At 34.2% G+C, this 13,498-nt stretch overlaps 1 protein-coding gene across 5 annotated transcripts in view; it reads right to left on the bottom strand.

Annotated features, from left to right (window-relative positions):
* beta-Spec (spectrin beta chain) overlaps positions 1–9,489 on the bottom strand; it is a 172,627-nt gene extending 163,138 nt beyond the window's left edge. For all 5 annotated transcript variants that reach the window (XM_089092294.1, XM_089092290.1, XM_089092293.1 and 2 more), the window contains exon 1: positions 9,382–9,489. The gene's annotated coding sequence lies outside the window, so the exon portion shown is untranslated. The remainder of the gene's footprint in view (positions 1–9,381) is intronic.
* Positions 9,490–13,498: the final 4,009 nt, after the last annotated feature.

Below are 13,498 nucleotides of genomic sequence, written 5' to 3'. Positions count from 1 at the left end.
ATATGATCTGCCAGTACCAAACCCGATTTCAAAGTAGCTGCGGCAGTAGGCCTATTTTAGTGTGCTTTCTGATGCAAGCTTTTTCTAACAAAGAAACTATCAATTTGCTTGTATAACAGGAACAAACTGAAGTTGCAAGCTTTTTGTGTCGCCGGTTCAGCCACCGGCTCAAGATGGGGGCTCAAAACAGTCAAATGGGTTATTCCAGAATTAATGAGTCTGTAAACCCCCCTGAATGATTCCAACTCTGTGCTTTTCTACTAAAATACAAGTTTTCTATTTTTTTACACCGTCATGAGCCGCTAGCGGTGCTCAGAGGAAAGATTTCGTCTATGTCCTCGGACCAAATAATAATAATAATAATTTATTTTTAACCCACTAAATAACGAGAAGTGGAGTAACAAAACAAAAAGAGAAAAACACACACAAAACAAAACTTTTCTTACTACAGAACTAAAACTAAAGAAAACAAATGCAAATCAAAATAATCGCACTAGAGGATGAAATGGACCTAATCGTAGGTAAGCTTCTTCTTTCAGCTTAGAATGTAGCTTTTCATACGACACTAGTATGTCTGATGCAACAAACTTACGAATAATAATAAATATAATATAATACTAATAAAAAATAATAGAGTAATAATAAATTAAAGAGCAGGTTTTAAAGTATAAGTCCACCAATTTTGGTGCTTTCCCATTATAGGAATTTCCTATTCCTAGGTTACTATTCTTGAGTTAGGATGAAAAATGAATTTTTAGTTTTACTTTTTTGAAAATTACATAAATTCACTTTTCGTTTACTATGGGGCCAGGATCTCTCTCAACGAGGTTATAGCAGAAAACAACGACCCGAAAAATTTAGGATTATAAAGGACACTGAAAATGTTTCCGCTGGTCTTCTTCAGCAAAATAAGGCTTTGCATAACTTGTATTTGTGACAATGTTTTTTACAACATCTTGTTGCTTTCTACTTCTTTCTAAGGCATTTCTTGCTCAGATCAGATTAAAATCAATTCCTAGTCCGTAAACCAAAAGAAAAACCAAACAAATAGCGGACACTATTTCAGAGATTTCAGAGAATAAAAATGGAAAAATTGCAACGGCCATTTTTTGGATAAGTGTCTAAGGAAGCTACAGTAAATTTTTCATCCATGAATTCGCTCCCGTTTCCGAGTTCTGTCGATTTTTCCTTTTTTTGAAAAATACCATTGGTACGTTGGGAAGGAGATTGGCCTTATGTTTTGTTGTTGGTCCTATCTTTCATTTGAAGAACCGTTTTTTTTTTTTTTAATTTAATGTCTGTTATTTTTTAAATAATTCAGGGGAATACAGCTTCACCCACCAAGGGAAATTCCTTACCCACACGGGACATCCCTCCCAATATAGTTTTTTCCCACAAAAAATACCCCCCACCAGGAAAATTCCCTCCAGACAATTCCACTCTAGCTGGAAATTACCCCCGCAAAACTTCTTGCGAATGATTCCGACTGAAAAAATTTTCTTAGTCCACTTTCGTTTGATAAAGACTTTCATTTACGATTGTTTTCAAAATTACACCGAAAATTACCCTCTGTGGAAAATTCTTCCAAAACACCCCACCCCCTAGTAGAAAGGTGCTCCCGCATAAAGTTCTCTCCGGAGACTAAATTCTCCCAGTACAAAATTTGTCTTGGAAATTTCATCCCCGTAGAAAATTCCCCTCCTCCCCGAAAAATGTCTGTCTACTTCCCAATAAGAAATACTATTGGTATATAATGAGCAAATTCATTTACTTGCAAACTTTTCCCGCAGGGGCTGTGGGGGGGTGGTGTTATCCTCAAAAACATAGTTACTGGGTTTTTCAACTATTAAAAGTACTGATATTCGACGAAGCTTTTCTATTTTGACATACCCTATACAATAGTAGGATGAATTTTGCATTTTTTTTGGGGGGGGGAGGGCCTCCTGACTCAGATTCTATAAATTTTAGACATCCCCCTTTTTGGTACCCTCCAAAGTTCAAACTTAGCGCCTTCTTTGTGGTGTCAGTCTATCCATGCTCTTACTTTTTCAGACTACATAATCCATCTAATTTAAATTAGTGATGGTAGTAATTCAATTCAGAGTTTGCTAACCAGCAAAATAGATTAAAGACCTCCACACCCCCCCCCCCAGTTCACTTATGACGTGTATGCCTTTGTCTATTATCGCTTTTACACGATCTTTCTTATTCCATATACGGCATTTGGATGTAATCTTTTCGATTTTTAATGTATTTCGTTGCTTCTGCCGAATTGGTCTCCAAATCTGTCATGAGCCCCGGGCCCCCTCCTTCAAGATCTTTTTCAAACTACGAAAAAACTGTGTTGATTGTTTTATAATTTATGTACTTACCGCATTGGTTTTAGATTAAGCCATCCTTTGTTCATCTTTTTTCTTCTGGTCATTTTTATGTAGTTCTCTTAGCTGACAAACTCCAATTAAAGACAGGTTGACAGTTAAACGCAAGCATTACCCGTCCTAGCCTGAGGTATGGTTCCATTCAGGGGGTGTAAAGTGGGGTTATGTAAGACAGGAGAAACAGAGTAAAAATTTAATTTTATTTATAAATATATATATATAATTAATGAATTGGACTGGAAAGCTGAAAAGTTTGGAATAAAGTAAATAAAAAAAGAGCTACAATTTGAAGTTACTTTCGACTTTTTCGCTTTTATCCATGCCGTGCAAGTCCAAAATATAAAAACATAAAAACAATTGTGAAGGACTAAATTAAAAGAATCTAGAATTTTCAATCCGGCCAATTAATTTTAAATTTTTTTTTTGAATTTATAGTACTTTCGGTTACCTTAAATTTTCCATTTCTTAGGCTCCAGACCTTTTTTAAAAAAAAGCTACCAGGTTTCACATTAGATTTTTTTTTTCTATTTCTTAGGAATTAAATCAGAAAAAAAAAACAGGCCAAATTTTAGATCCTTGTCCAAAGATCACTTGTGCAAAATTTCATTGTGCTAGTATGCTGGGTCAGTGATCAAGATCTCTTTTCGTAGCATAGGAAAATTAACATTGCAATGAATTTAGCGACATTCACCTTAATACCCTTATCTTACATAGTAGCAAGAGTTATAGTAGAAGTATGCACATGGCACCTTTGATTTTCCTCAATACCCCTTCAACACATGATGAAATTTTCAGCTTAATATCATCAACCATTCTTGAAGCATTGCTGATATGGCCTCTATACAACTTGCTTGGGCATGGTGTGTTTTGATTTAGTTCAATACAGCTTCAACATCCTCTGAATTTGTTGCCTTGACACCCTTAGCTTTAATAGCAGTAGTATTAATACCAGTAGTGATAGTAGTAGCAGTAGAATTAGTGGTAGTAGTAGAAGCAGTACCATTAGGATGCAAATACTGTCTTCTTGTTAGTTCAACATTCCCCACAACAAGCATTGTAAGTTTCAATGTCACACTCCTAACTGTTCCTAAGATATTGCTGATATGCCTTTTTGACAACCTGTATACAGACAGCATGTTGTGATTCAGTTCACTGTAAATTTCACCCCCATATCCTTAGGCATAGTTGTAAAAGTAGTCACAGTAGTAATATTAGTAGTATTATTAACAGTAATAGCACCAGTATTAACATGTTGCCTTTTTGTCAGTTGAACATCCCTCTCATCAATTCCTGGAAATTTTAAGTTAATAAAATTAGCCATTGCAATGAAATTGCCAATATGTCCTTTTGATAACCTGTATATTCATTTATGTTTTGAAATTTTCATCTTGATGCTCTTAACCTTACAAGTAGTTACAACAGAAGCAGTTGTTGGAGTAGTAGGCTAGTAAATGTAGCAGTGTTAATAGTATTAAATGTTCACACATTGCCTTTTGTTCAATTGATCATCTACTTTAACCATTTTCTGAAAGTTCCAACTTAATACCTGAATTCATTCTTGAGATATTAAATGTGCATGCCCATAGTGTCTTTTACTTCAAGTTTCCCCTCAATCTTCTCTCAAATTGTCACCTCCTTTTACTTAGCCTTAATATTGTTATTATCACTATAGTGGTACTGGTAGTAGTGGTTTATTAGTAGTAGTAGTAACAGTAGTAGCATTTAAATGTTGCCCTTTGGTCAGTTAACACCCTCTCATGATAAGCTTGAAGTTTCACCTTGATATGGTAAGCTGTTCCAAAAATATTGCTGATGTGCCCTTTTGACCCCCTTTTCATCTGAATACTCTTAGACTTACAAGTAGTTGCAAATTGAAGTAGTAGTTAGAGTAGTTTAGCAGCAGTAGTAGTAGCAGTAATATTAGTGTTAGTAGTAGCATGCTCATATTACCTTTTGGTCAATTGATCTTCTCCTTAAGTATTCTCTGAAAGTACAAACTTAATACCCAAATCCATTCTTGAGATATAACCTTTTGACAATCTGACAATCTATGCCCTTTTGACAAGCATGCATACAGTGGGTCTTGATTTAGTTCAAAGTCCCCCTCAATATTCTGTCAAATTAGCCTTAGTAAAAGCTCATTTGGCAGCAATTAGTTGAAAAGCAGACTAAATCTTAGAAAACCCCTTCCACATGAAGTGCTTCTGGGAAAAAATTAATGAACAAATAGCAATACTTCAAACCCTCATGGGTCTTTAATATAGGTAATGCTATATTATTACCTCTTACTTAAACAAGAGAATAGAAATTTCAAATTCCCTTCTAATGAAGATCCAAAATTATCCAGGGGGAAAATGAGGATTTCTGTGGGGGAATTCTCCACGGGGGGTATTTTCCAGGGGGAAGGGTAAACGCCGGCTCCCAGGGGAATGACAGCATGAAGAAATTCCACAAAAGTGTCCAAGATCTACTTTGTACCTACATTGTCTTTACTTAGGCAGTGCTATTGTGCTGGCTATGATTCCTTTATATTAACTTAATAAACAGACAGTAATTGCCTAATACCATTTCCCAGTGTGAAAAAAATGACCTAGATAGGTCCTGACTTAGGGAAAATTTATTTAGAGCCTCAATTCTGGAATTTTTCATATGAATAATGTCACAAATACTTAGAATAATTGTAATAAATGTTGCTGAAGATGATTGTCTGTGCTGAATATTTTAAAACTCACATTGCAATTTAATTTGATTGTCAATAGTATAAAAAAAATTATCAGTATAAAAATGCAAAACCACTTGTCAAATAAAATATAATGAAATTGAAGTTGCTTTGCAAAAGAGATTAAAAAACTGCTTTATATTTTCACCAGGCAAAGCTTAGTCCCCTGGTACTACTAAATAATTTTAATATTCTGAATGATAGACAATAAATATAATAATTCTTGTTTTAGTTCAGTGGGATTAGTATGTATTTTCATTTAGCAATCTGGCCTAATTTTTACCTTAATTTGCATCTTCTAGCAACTAAGGTTGAAAAAAATTTGAAAATTCTTTTTAAATAACTGATTAATTTGAATGAAACAAATACAGTAATCTATAGGGTAAAAGCCAATAACATATTTCTCCAGCTTGCAAAGTTAAAGAAGGTTTCAAGAATGGATCCAGTGCCCAGATTTGTGCCTGAGAAGTTATTTTCAAGCTTTACCAACCCTTACCCTACTCTCTTTTTGTAAGAGTTTAAAGATTATGTGAAACAGGTCTACAAGTTAAGGCAAGGAACATGGTATGTCTTAACTTTTTGTATCTTTTATTTTTCTAATCTGGTTCTCTTGAGCTGTAGCCCTTGGCATAGTAGTTATCAGGATTTACCCAGATACAAGGCAAAATTTAAAGTTTTTGAAAGTGACAACATATGTTCATATATTTACCAAGCCTTATTAAGTAGGAAACAAGTGGAGACAAGAGCTCAAAAACAATTCAGTTGGCTAATATTGACTGTACATACAGTCCTGAAAGTTTCATCTATCCAGCACAAAATTTGTCAAACTCAATGAGAAGCTGGCAAGAGAGGGGTGAGGGAAGCATAGCTCAGCTAACATAGCATTAAGTAATATATTTATCTGGTGTTTGCCATTGCTTGAATCATTGTGTGTGCTGTAAACAGGTATTTTATTCTGAACCTGATCTATAGCATAATATCATTGTAAAAAAATTAAAGAAAAGTTGGATAATCATTTTATTTAGAAATAATTTTAAAAAAATGGATAAAAATGGAAGGAAACACAAACACCTAATTAATTGAAAGTCTGCATATTATGGAGTAATAATTATTAAGCATTTTCTTGTAGTTTTGTATATAGCCTATGGCTATAATTGACCCCACTTGGAGGGGGCAACTATTGTTCTAGTAACCCTTATATTTGAAGTGTTAATTAGGGAATCAAATGGTTATACTTTTTTACTATTCGTCTTTCTTTCAGAAGAGGACATAGACAAGAATGATATCAAAAGGTAAATTTATTGATATTGAGATAAAATTGTTGGCCAAAAGATGAACATAACACTCAATGCAGCTTTTAATACTCATCTCAAATATACCATAGGCCTAGGCTGATAATTGACCAGACATAAACATAGCCCCAGGCTACATGCTACAACTTTGTTGATATTGTTTTCTTTTTTGACTATCTTTATTTGGAATTACTAAATAAAATTACCTAGAACTGGGGCTGCTGAGAAAGAAACATGTTAAGAAAATAATTCCTACTTCAAACATGCAGATACACCCTTTTGAACTACTTTAAGTGAAATTTACAATGGAAACAAATGTTATATTTGGATTTAGGATAAAATCTGATTCTAGAGGTAAGTTTGTTTGATACTTATGCATTATATATAACACAGCGCTATAGACTGTACAAGGAAACCAGACAAACAGGTATTTGCTAGATAAATTGATGGCAAAGCATGGTTTCTCAATGTGTGTACAATATTTAAACAATTGTTTTTTGGGGTTTAGGGGAGGGAAAGGGGTATAATCTCTTTATATGGGCCTTTCTAAAAAGTCAAGTTTGGTTATTGCTAATAAAATAAAATAGGATGACTATATAATAGTTTAGAAACAAATTTGGGCCGTATATTTGCACATTAGGGGGGCAGGGGCAAAGCATTCCATATATTAAATATGTAACATAACCTAACCAAGGTACCTTTTTCTCCATCTAAACTCCAAAAAACAACACTTGAAATATCTTAAAACCACACTAGACAAAGTATTTCTCTCAGCAGTGTCTTGAATCATCTTGTAAAAATGGGTTTTTCAAAGCATCTCTGCCATTTGACAGTAGCATCTCTTGTTGGACTTCTGTAGAGGCCCATATAAAGGGATTATACTGGGAAAGGTACCTAGGTTAGGTTATGTATTTACTAATATGCTATGCTTTACCCCCACCCCCTAATGTGAAAATTTTTGGCCCAAATTTGTTTCTAAACTAGGCTATTAGGCTATATATTCATCCTATCTTATTTCATTAGCATTAGGCTAACCAAACTTGACCTCTTTTGGGTGTTATATAAGATAAGAAAAGGCTTTATTCCAAAAACAACACAACACAAAAAAACAAATGACCTTCCATAAGCTAACGCTTGTTTGGAAGTATTTACCCTCTTAAAATTAACACTTATAATAACATACTAAAGGGAAAGAAGAGAAAAAAAGAGAAAAAGAAGAAAGAAAGAAAAAATGAAAATCTCGCACTCACTCGGCTCCTGGTTTCAATAACCAAAAATCAATACTTCACATACTCCAAAACTTCCCGCCACCATCCCATAAATAATAAATAAACAAAACAAAAAAAATAAAAAGATAAAAATATATAGGAAAAATGGGTTCCGGGCAAACCTGAGAGTGACTCAACTATACCACCCTTTAAACAAATTCATACCTATGGAGACAAAGGGTTTTAAGGTTCCGACAGAATTCACATAGATTTGCTGACCTTTTTAAAGAAACAGGCAAATTATTCCAGACAACTGGCCCCACATGACATATTGAAAATAGTGATCTAGTACTAGTAACTTGAGGTGTCCATATATCTCTAGCATGACGAGTAGGATAATTGTGTACATCATCACCAGAAATAAATAAATTAAAAAATTTTTAAAAACACTTGGGAACCAAATTAGAAAAATATTGAAACATAAATAACCCATGGTAAAATTTTCCAAGACCTGACACAGGGATAATATTTAACAGGGACAACACTTGCAGTGTCATATTTTGTATCACACATAACTGCTGCAAATGCACTGAAAATGTGCTAGACCATATACTCACGCAATATACTAAATAAGGGTGAACTAACAAAAAATAAATCAATCTCAAAACAGAATCCTGGAAAATGTTTTTTAACTTTCTTATCATTCCAACATTTCTTGCAATCTCGGTACTAATAAAAGAAACATGATTTTTAAAACTAACGCATTCATCCACAATAATACCAAGGTATTGTATAGTATTTGTACGCTTAATTACATAATTCTCCATTTGCAAATCAACAATCCAAGGGTAAAAATTTGATGATCTACCATACATAACAAAACCTGATTTACTATGGTTTAACAAAAGCTTATTCACTCTCATCCACTTATCTATACCTAACATACCTCTTCTCATTATCTCTATTAAATCAAATATATAATACATAAGTAGCATACAATTTGTTTCTCAGATAAGCCTATCTGAATACTCTGTTAATCTAGATAGGGCCTATTACCAAAAAGGCATCAAGTGGCATGTACACTTTATCAGTAGCCTAGGCTAAGTCAGTAATACAAACTATCCCAAATTTACCAAGAACAATTGCTATAATAAGCTTAGAATTGGGGCTATTGAGAAAGAAATAGGCTATGCTAAGAAACCAATTCTTAGCCTAGGCTAATTCAAATATGCAGAACAATTGTAGGCCCTAGTTAACACATTTTGACTGCAATTTTACTATACTTTACCCCCATTCTTGTAATTTGAACATATATAGGCTAGTCCAAATTACAGATTTCCTATGTAGGCTAGCCTATTTTCTGTTTCTTGATTCTGTCAGTGTTTAAATTTGTGGATAGCCTACACATGTTGAAACAAGTGTGACACATGGCAAAATGCATGAAAAATATACAATTTGGGCTATAAATTTTCACATTAGGGGGGGGGGGGTGTAAAGCTAAGTGGAATCATAGTCAAAATGTATTAACAATAGCCTAATTTTTCTGGTAATTATGAAGCATGAATTGTTTTCTTAACATCTTTTCTTTTCAACAGCCCCAGTTCTAAAACTTAAAAACTGATTGCCCCTCCTCAAAGTGCCCTTGTTTTGCACTAGCCTAGCTGAGCTTTCAAAGTCAGCCTACAGAAAAACAACACAGGCCTGAAGTTGATAAGCCTAAAATCACATGTAGAGTAGGATAATGGTGTCATAATCAAGTCAAGTTTACAAGGAAAAACAGCTACCTTTTCTTGGAAAATTAATCCAGAAACTGCAAGAATACAACAGATTCACAGGACAACGCCCCAATTAAATTTTTATTCACTCTACAGAACTCTCCTCTTTTCTTTCTTAAAATGAATTTTCAAATTTATTACATTTATGCCATCTACAAAAACGCATGCATGTTTGCTTTATAAATTATCCCTTTCCCTATCATTACAAAATATTCTACTTCAAAATTATACAAGATCATCTACAGTGTTAAAAGAACGATTACAAAATAACCTATTGTGATTTTTGAACTTATCTTTAGAATTTACAAGCTATAATTGTTTACCGATTAGGTTAGGCGCTCAAAAACATTTTTACTGCTAAAATTTGTGTAAAAAATACCAAAATAATATCATTTTAATCAAAATCCTTGAATATGTGTTCACGCATATTCATCCCTCTTCCTAGATAAGAAAAATAGCTTTTTTATTCATGTAATTTTCGTTTCTTTTCCCCTATGCAATCTGCAATGGTCATTTGGCTGCAATCAATGATTTTCATCCTAGGTTCTATTTAATCCTAACATTACACCTGAGCCTAAGAAATCAGATTGAAGTTACAACCATTCAAAATTGAATAAGGCAGCCTTCAAAGTTGCAAGAAGCGAAAAATGCACTCAAGTTGCAAAAAACTTACTCAACTATTAACATACTCCTGTCGTGATATTTTGACGCTTAAATTAAAACCGAAGTACAAATAAAGAAGAGAAGTGCCTACAACTAGCTGCTTCTCTAAAAATAATCAACAGAGAAAAGTTTCCGCTGTTCTGAAGAAGAGATGTGGAACTAGGAACAATGTTAAAAAAGAAGTTACAATATTCCAAAACAATTACGACTAGGAAGAAGATCAAACTCACTTACAAAACAGAGAAAATCTGAAATTGGCAGAAAACCTTTTGACTATCATTAACCTTGTTACAATTGAACAGACCCTATACAAGATAGAAACTTAAACTACGGTGAACACACTGAATTTCTGTACGAAAATCTTCAGGGTACTATTTTTACAGCCGGTTTATCAAAACAGCTCAATATGGGTTTGTACAACCAGTAGTACATCTAAAATTCAGTTACAATAAAAGGAAACAAATAAATAGAAATGCAAAGGTAGAAATGTTCAGACAATTTAATTATTTTTGGAAATATCGTCATTTTGTTTTACAAAACAAATGCTAGCTTGATCATTTATGAAGTAAAAAAAATACTAAATAACTTTTTATACACACTGGAATAAATATTTTTTCATACATACTGGGATTGCCAAAAAAAAACCTAGAAATAGTAAAAGAAAACATTGAAGTTTGTATCCTTGTTCGTGATAGTTTACAATAAGAAGAGTTAAAATTCATCTGCTTGAAAAATAGTCTGGGACTTTCAAGTATAACCAAAATTTAAATTTAACGCTGCCAAGATAGAGAAATTATAAAGGGATTCACAGCTAAGATGTTTTCTAACATTGCTGATCAAAAGTTTGCTTCAGTTATATCCTGTTGAATAATATATGTATTCCAACTACAGTCAAAGAGTTGTGGCTAAAAATTATTTTGATTATGAAAATATAGTAGCGCATGGAAACCACAGCTTTTAGTCGTCAGATCCTACACTCTCTTCCGATTTTGAATAATAGTTTTCCCACTGCTCACAATATAGTTGCTGATGTGTGGAGTGTAAAATGTATAGGGTAGGCCAAGAGGATCTAAAAATTCAATCGTCTTCATAGTTTGAAAGATGCTCAACCAATGGCCAGTATACACAGTCGACGGACTGCTATTAACAATAATTAGGGTATTGTTGGCACTTTGAATTTTTCCAAGAAAGTCCGAGGGCAGACAATAGGATCAATATTTGGACATGTAGGGGTCCATATTAAATACATTGATTATTTGACTGGTGTTCATGGTGCAAGGTCTAGTGGAACACTGCCTTCGGGAGTCATCTCCCAATAGGTTTCAAATTGATTTAGCAAGATTAGTGTAATACTCTCAGCTAATGGGTCGGCAGATGTATACTCTAAACGCACACTCCCCGTTCGTACTATACTCATATCCTGGGTGCCAGACAAATCCAATTCAATAACGCCAAGTGTTTTAGTAAACATGTCTTCGGTTATACCATTTTCAAACAGTTGTGAATCATTATCTAGGGTTTGTATAGTCAACCCAAACAATGTCCTATAGGATTTATCGAAAGATAGATTTTAGAGTGGGATTGCATTTACTTTGCGGACAAGAGATGAAAGCCAAATATTTCAAATTTATTTGGGCATCCAGTCCACGATCCTATGGTACTAGCACTTTTTACATATTTTAAGGCTAGTTTTGACGTAATTATGTGAGTGACAAAAGATAAGTCAGCGAAGGTACGTGAGCCTGTGGCAATCTAAACCTGACGTATGTTCCTATGAAGAAGATATAGTTCTATGTTTTTTCCACTAGCTCTTATTGTTTCCATTGCCAAGGAAGTGGAATTCCTAACATGCTGCTTTTTTATATTCGGTGTTGTCAACATGGGAGTGAGAGTTACATCATGATTGGCAGCAAGTTCTTTTCGTAAAATGAAATTGGATGGAGCAAGCGTCAATTCTGTATCCACTTTAATATTTGGTGGTAGCCATTGGGGTATATTAGATCTGCCATGATATATTTTTCTAACTAAATGTAATTCACTAGTTGTAGCATTTTTAAGTGCATCTGTACTATTAGTATTAGTAATATATTCATATCCATTGGAGGTGCCTCTCAATTCCTTGTATGACTTGGGAGTCATCAGCATGAATTGCATATAGCTTATATAATTCGAGAGATTGTTGCTTGTGCTCACCAGCGTGCCATTTATGTAGACACTGATTTGACGAAATGAATTATGTAATGTACAATTTTCATAGGATATTCCATCGGCAAGAATTGGCAATGTATTATCGGATTTCCAGACTTTCATTTGTAAATCTATAAATGTCGAAGACATGTCCATAAATTAGTCTTCATTGGAATAATTTTGAAAGTGGATATTATCGGAGAGGGGTTGTTGTGGACAAAATTGTTCACAATATCCATGTTTTACCCTCACATCAAAATTCTCTGCATTGAATAGATTTAAAGATGAAGTGATTCAAGATTGGGAATCCTTATGCGGTAGATATGCCATCTATGAAAAGAAATCTATTTTCGATTTAACAATTCTCTTCCTGGGGCTTCCTTCTTCTATTGTTTACTGTACGTGTCGTCTTTTTCCTTCTTTTCTTTGACAAGGGTGATGTCTTTCGTTTCTGACCTGAATTGAGACTGATGAGTGATGCACTGTTTCTTGACCTTTTTAAACCTTTTCTATTTTTTTGGGATTTCCATTGTTCGCCAAAGGTTTGTACACTAGACTTAAAATTTTCCGAATCACTTTTCTTAAAATCCTTGCCGGAGCTGCAATCGTCTAGTGTAGAGGATGCAAAATCTATCACAGCCGGTACAATATATCTTCTAGCAAGAGGTAGTGCAGAGCAAAACAGCTTAGAAAACCAACTGCCAAGACCATAGCCAGACATTGACAAGCGACCTTTGTAATAGTCCATTCCATTGCCCAATTGTCTAGGGCCGAGAGTATTAACATAGCAGCCAATAAAAGGAAAAATGAATACCACTTTTCTACTAGACATCGCGTTTCTTCAACATTAACAGCGACGGATCGAAAATGACATTTAATCACAGCCAAACCCTTTGATATTGCTAGAGGATCACCTAATTCAGTTCTTGGTGTTAACTGACAGAGTTCCAAATAGGAAGTGTTTACGGGGATATACTGAAGATGCTTTATATTGTAAAGGTGAGTATGATCTTGATTGGTTTTTCGTTCAAGAACTCGTAGGAGAGGGACATTGCTATTACCAACTCTGGATGTTTCAACAAATGAAGCATAGACAAATTTACATGTCTCCGTGGAGAAGGCAGGCGGGTAGACAGCAAAAACAAAATTAGTGTTTCCAGCACTTTTACCATTGATTATATTGAGTTTAAAGCCAAGAAAACCCTTTAAATTATCATTGAGAATAACCTTTTCATCGGCAATGAGTGAACTAATTTAGATCTTGCCCTCCTCCTTT

This window comes from Artemia sp. Qi Xiang Cuo, chromosome 7 (assembly GCF_049724085.1).
Source record: "Artemia sp. Qi Xiang Cuo chromosome 7, ASM4972408v1, whole genome shotgun sequence".
In the NCBI taxonomy this organism is placed as follows: Eukaryota; Metazoa; Arthropoda; class Branchiopoda; order Anostraca; family Artemiidae; genus Artemia; species Artemia sp. Qi Xiang Cuo.
The sequence above is the reverse complement of the archived record's forward strand: the minus strand, read 5'-3'. Positions and strand labels throughout refer to the sequence as shown.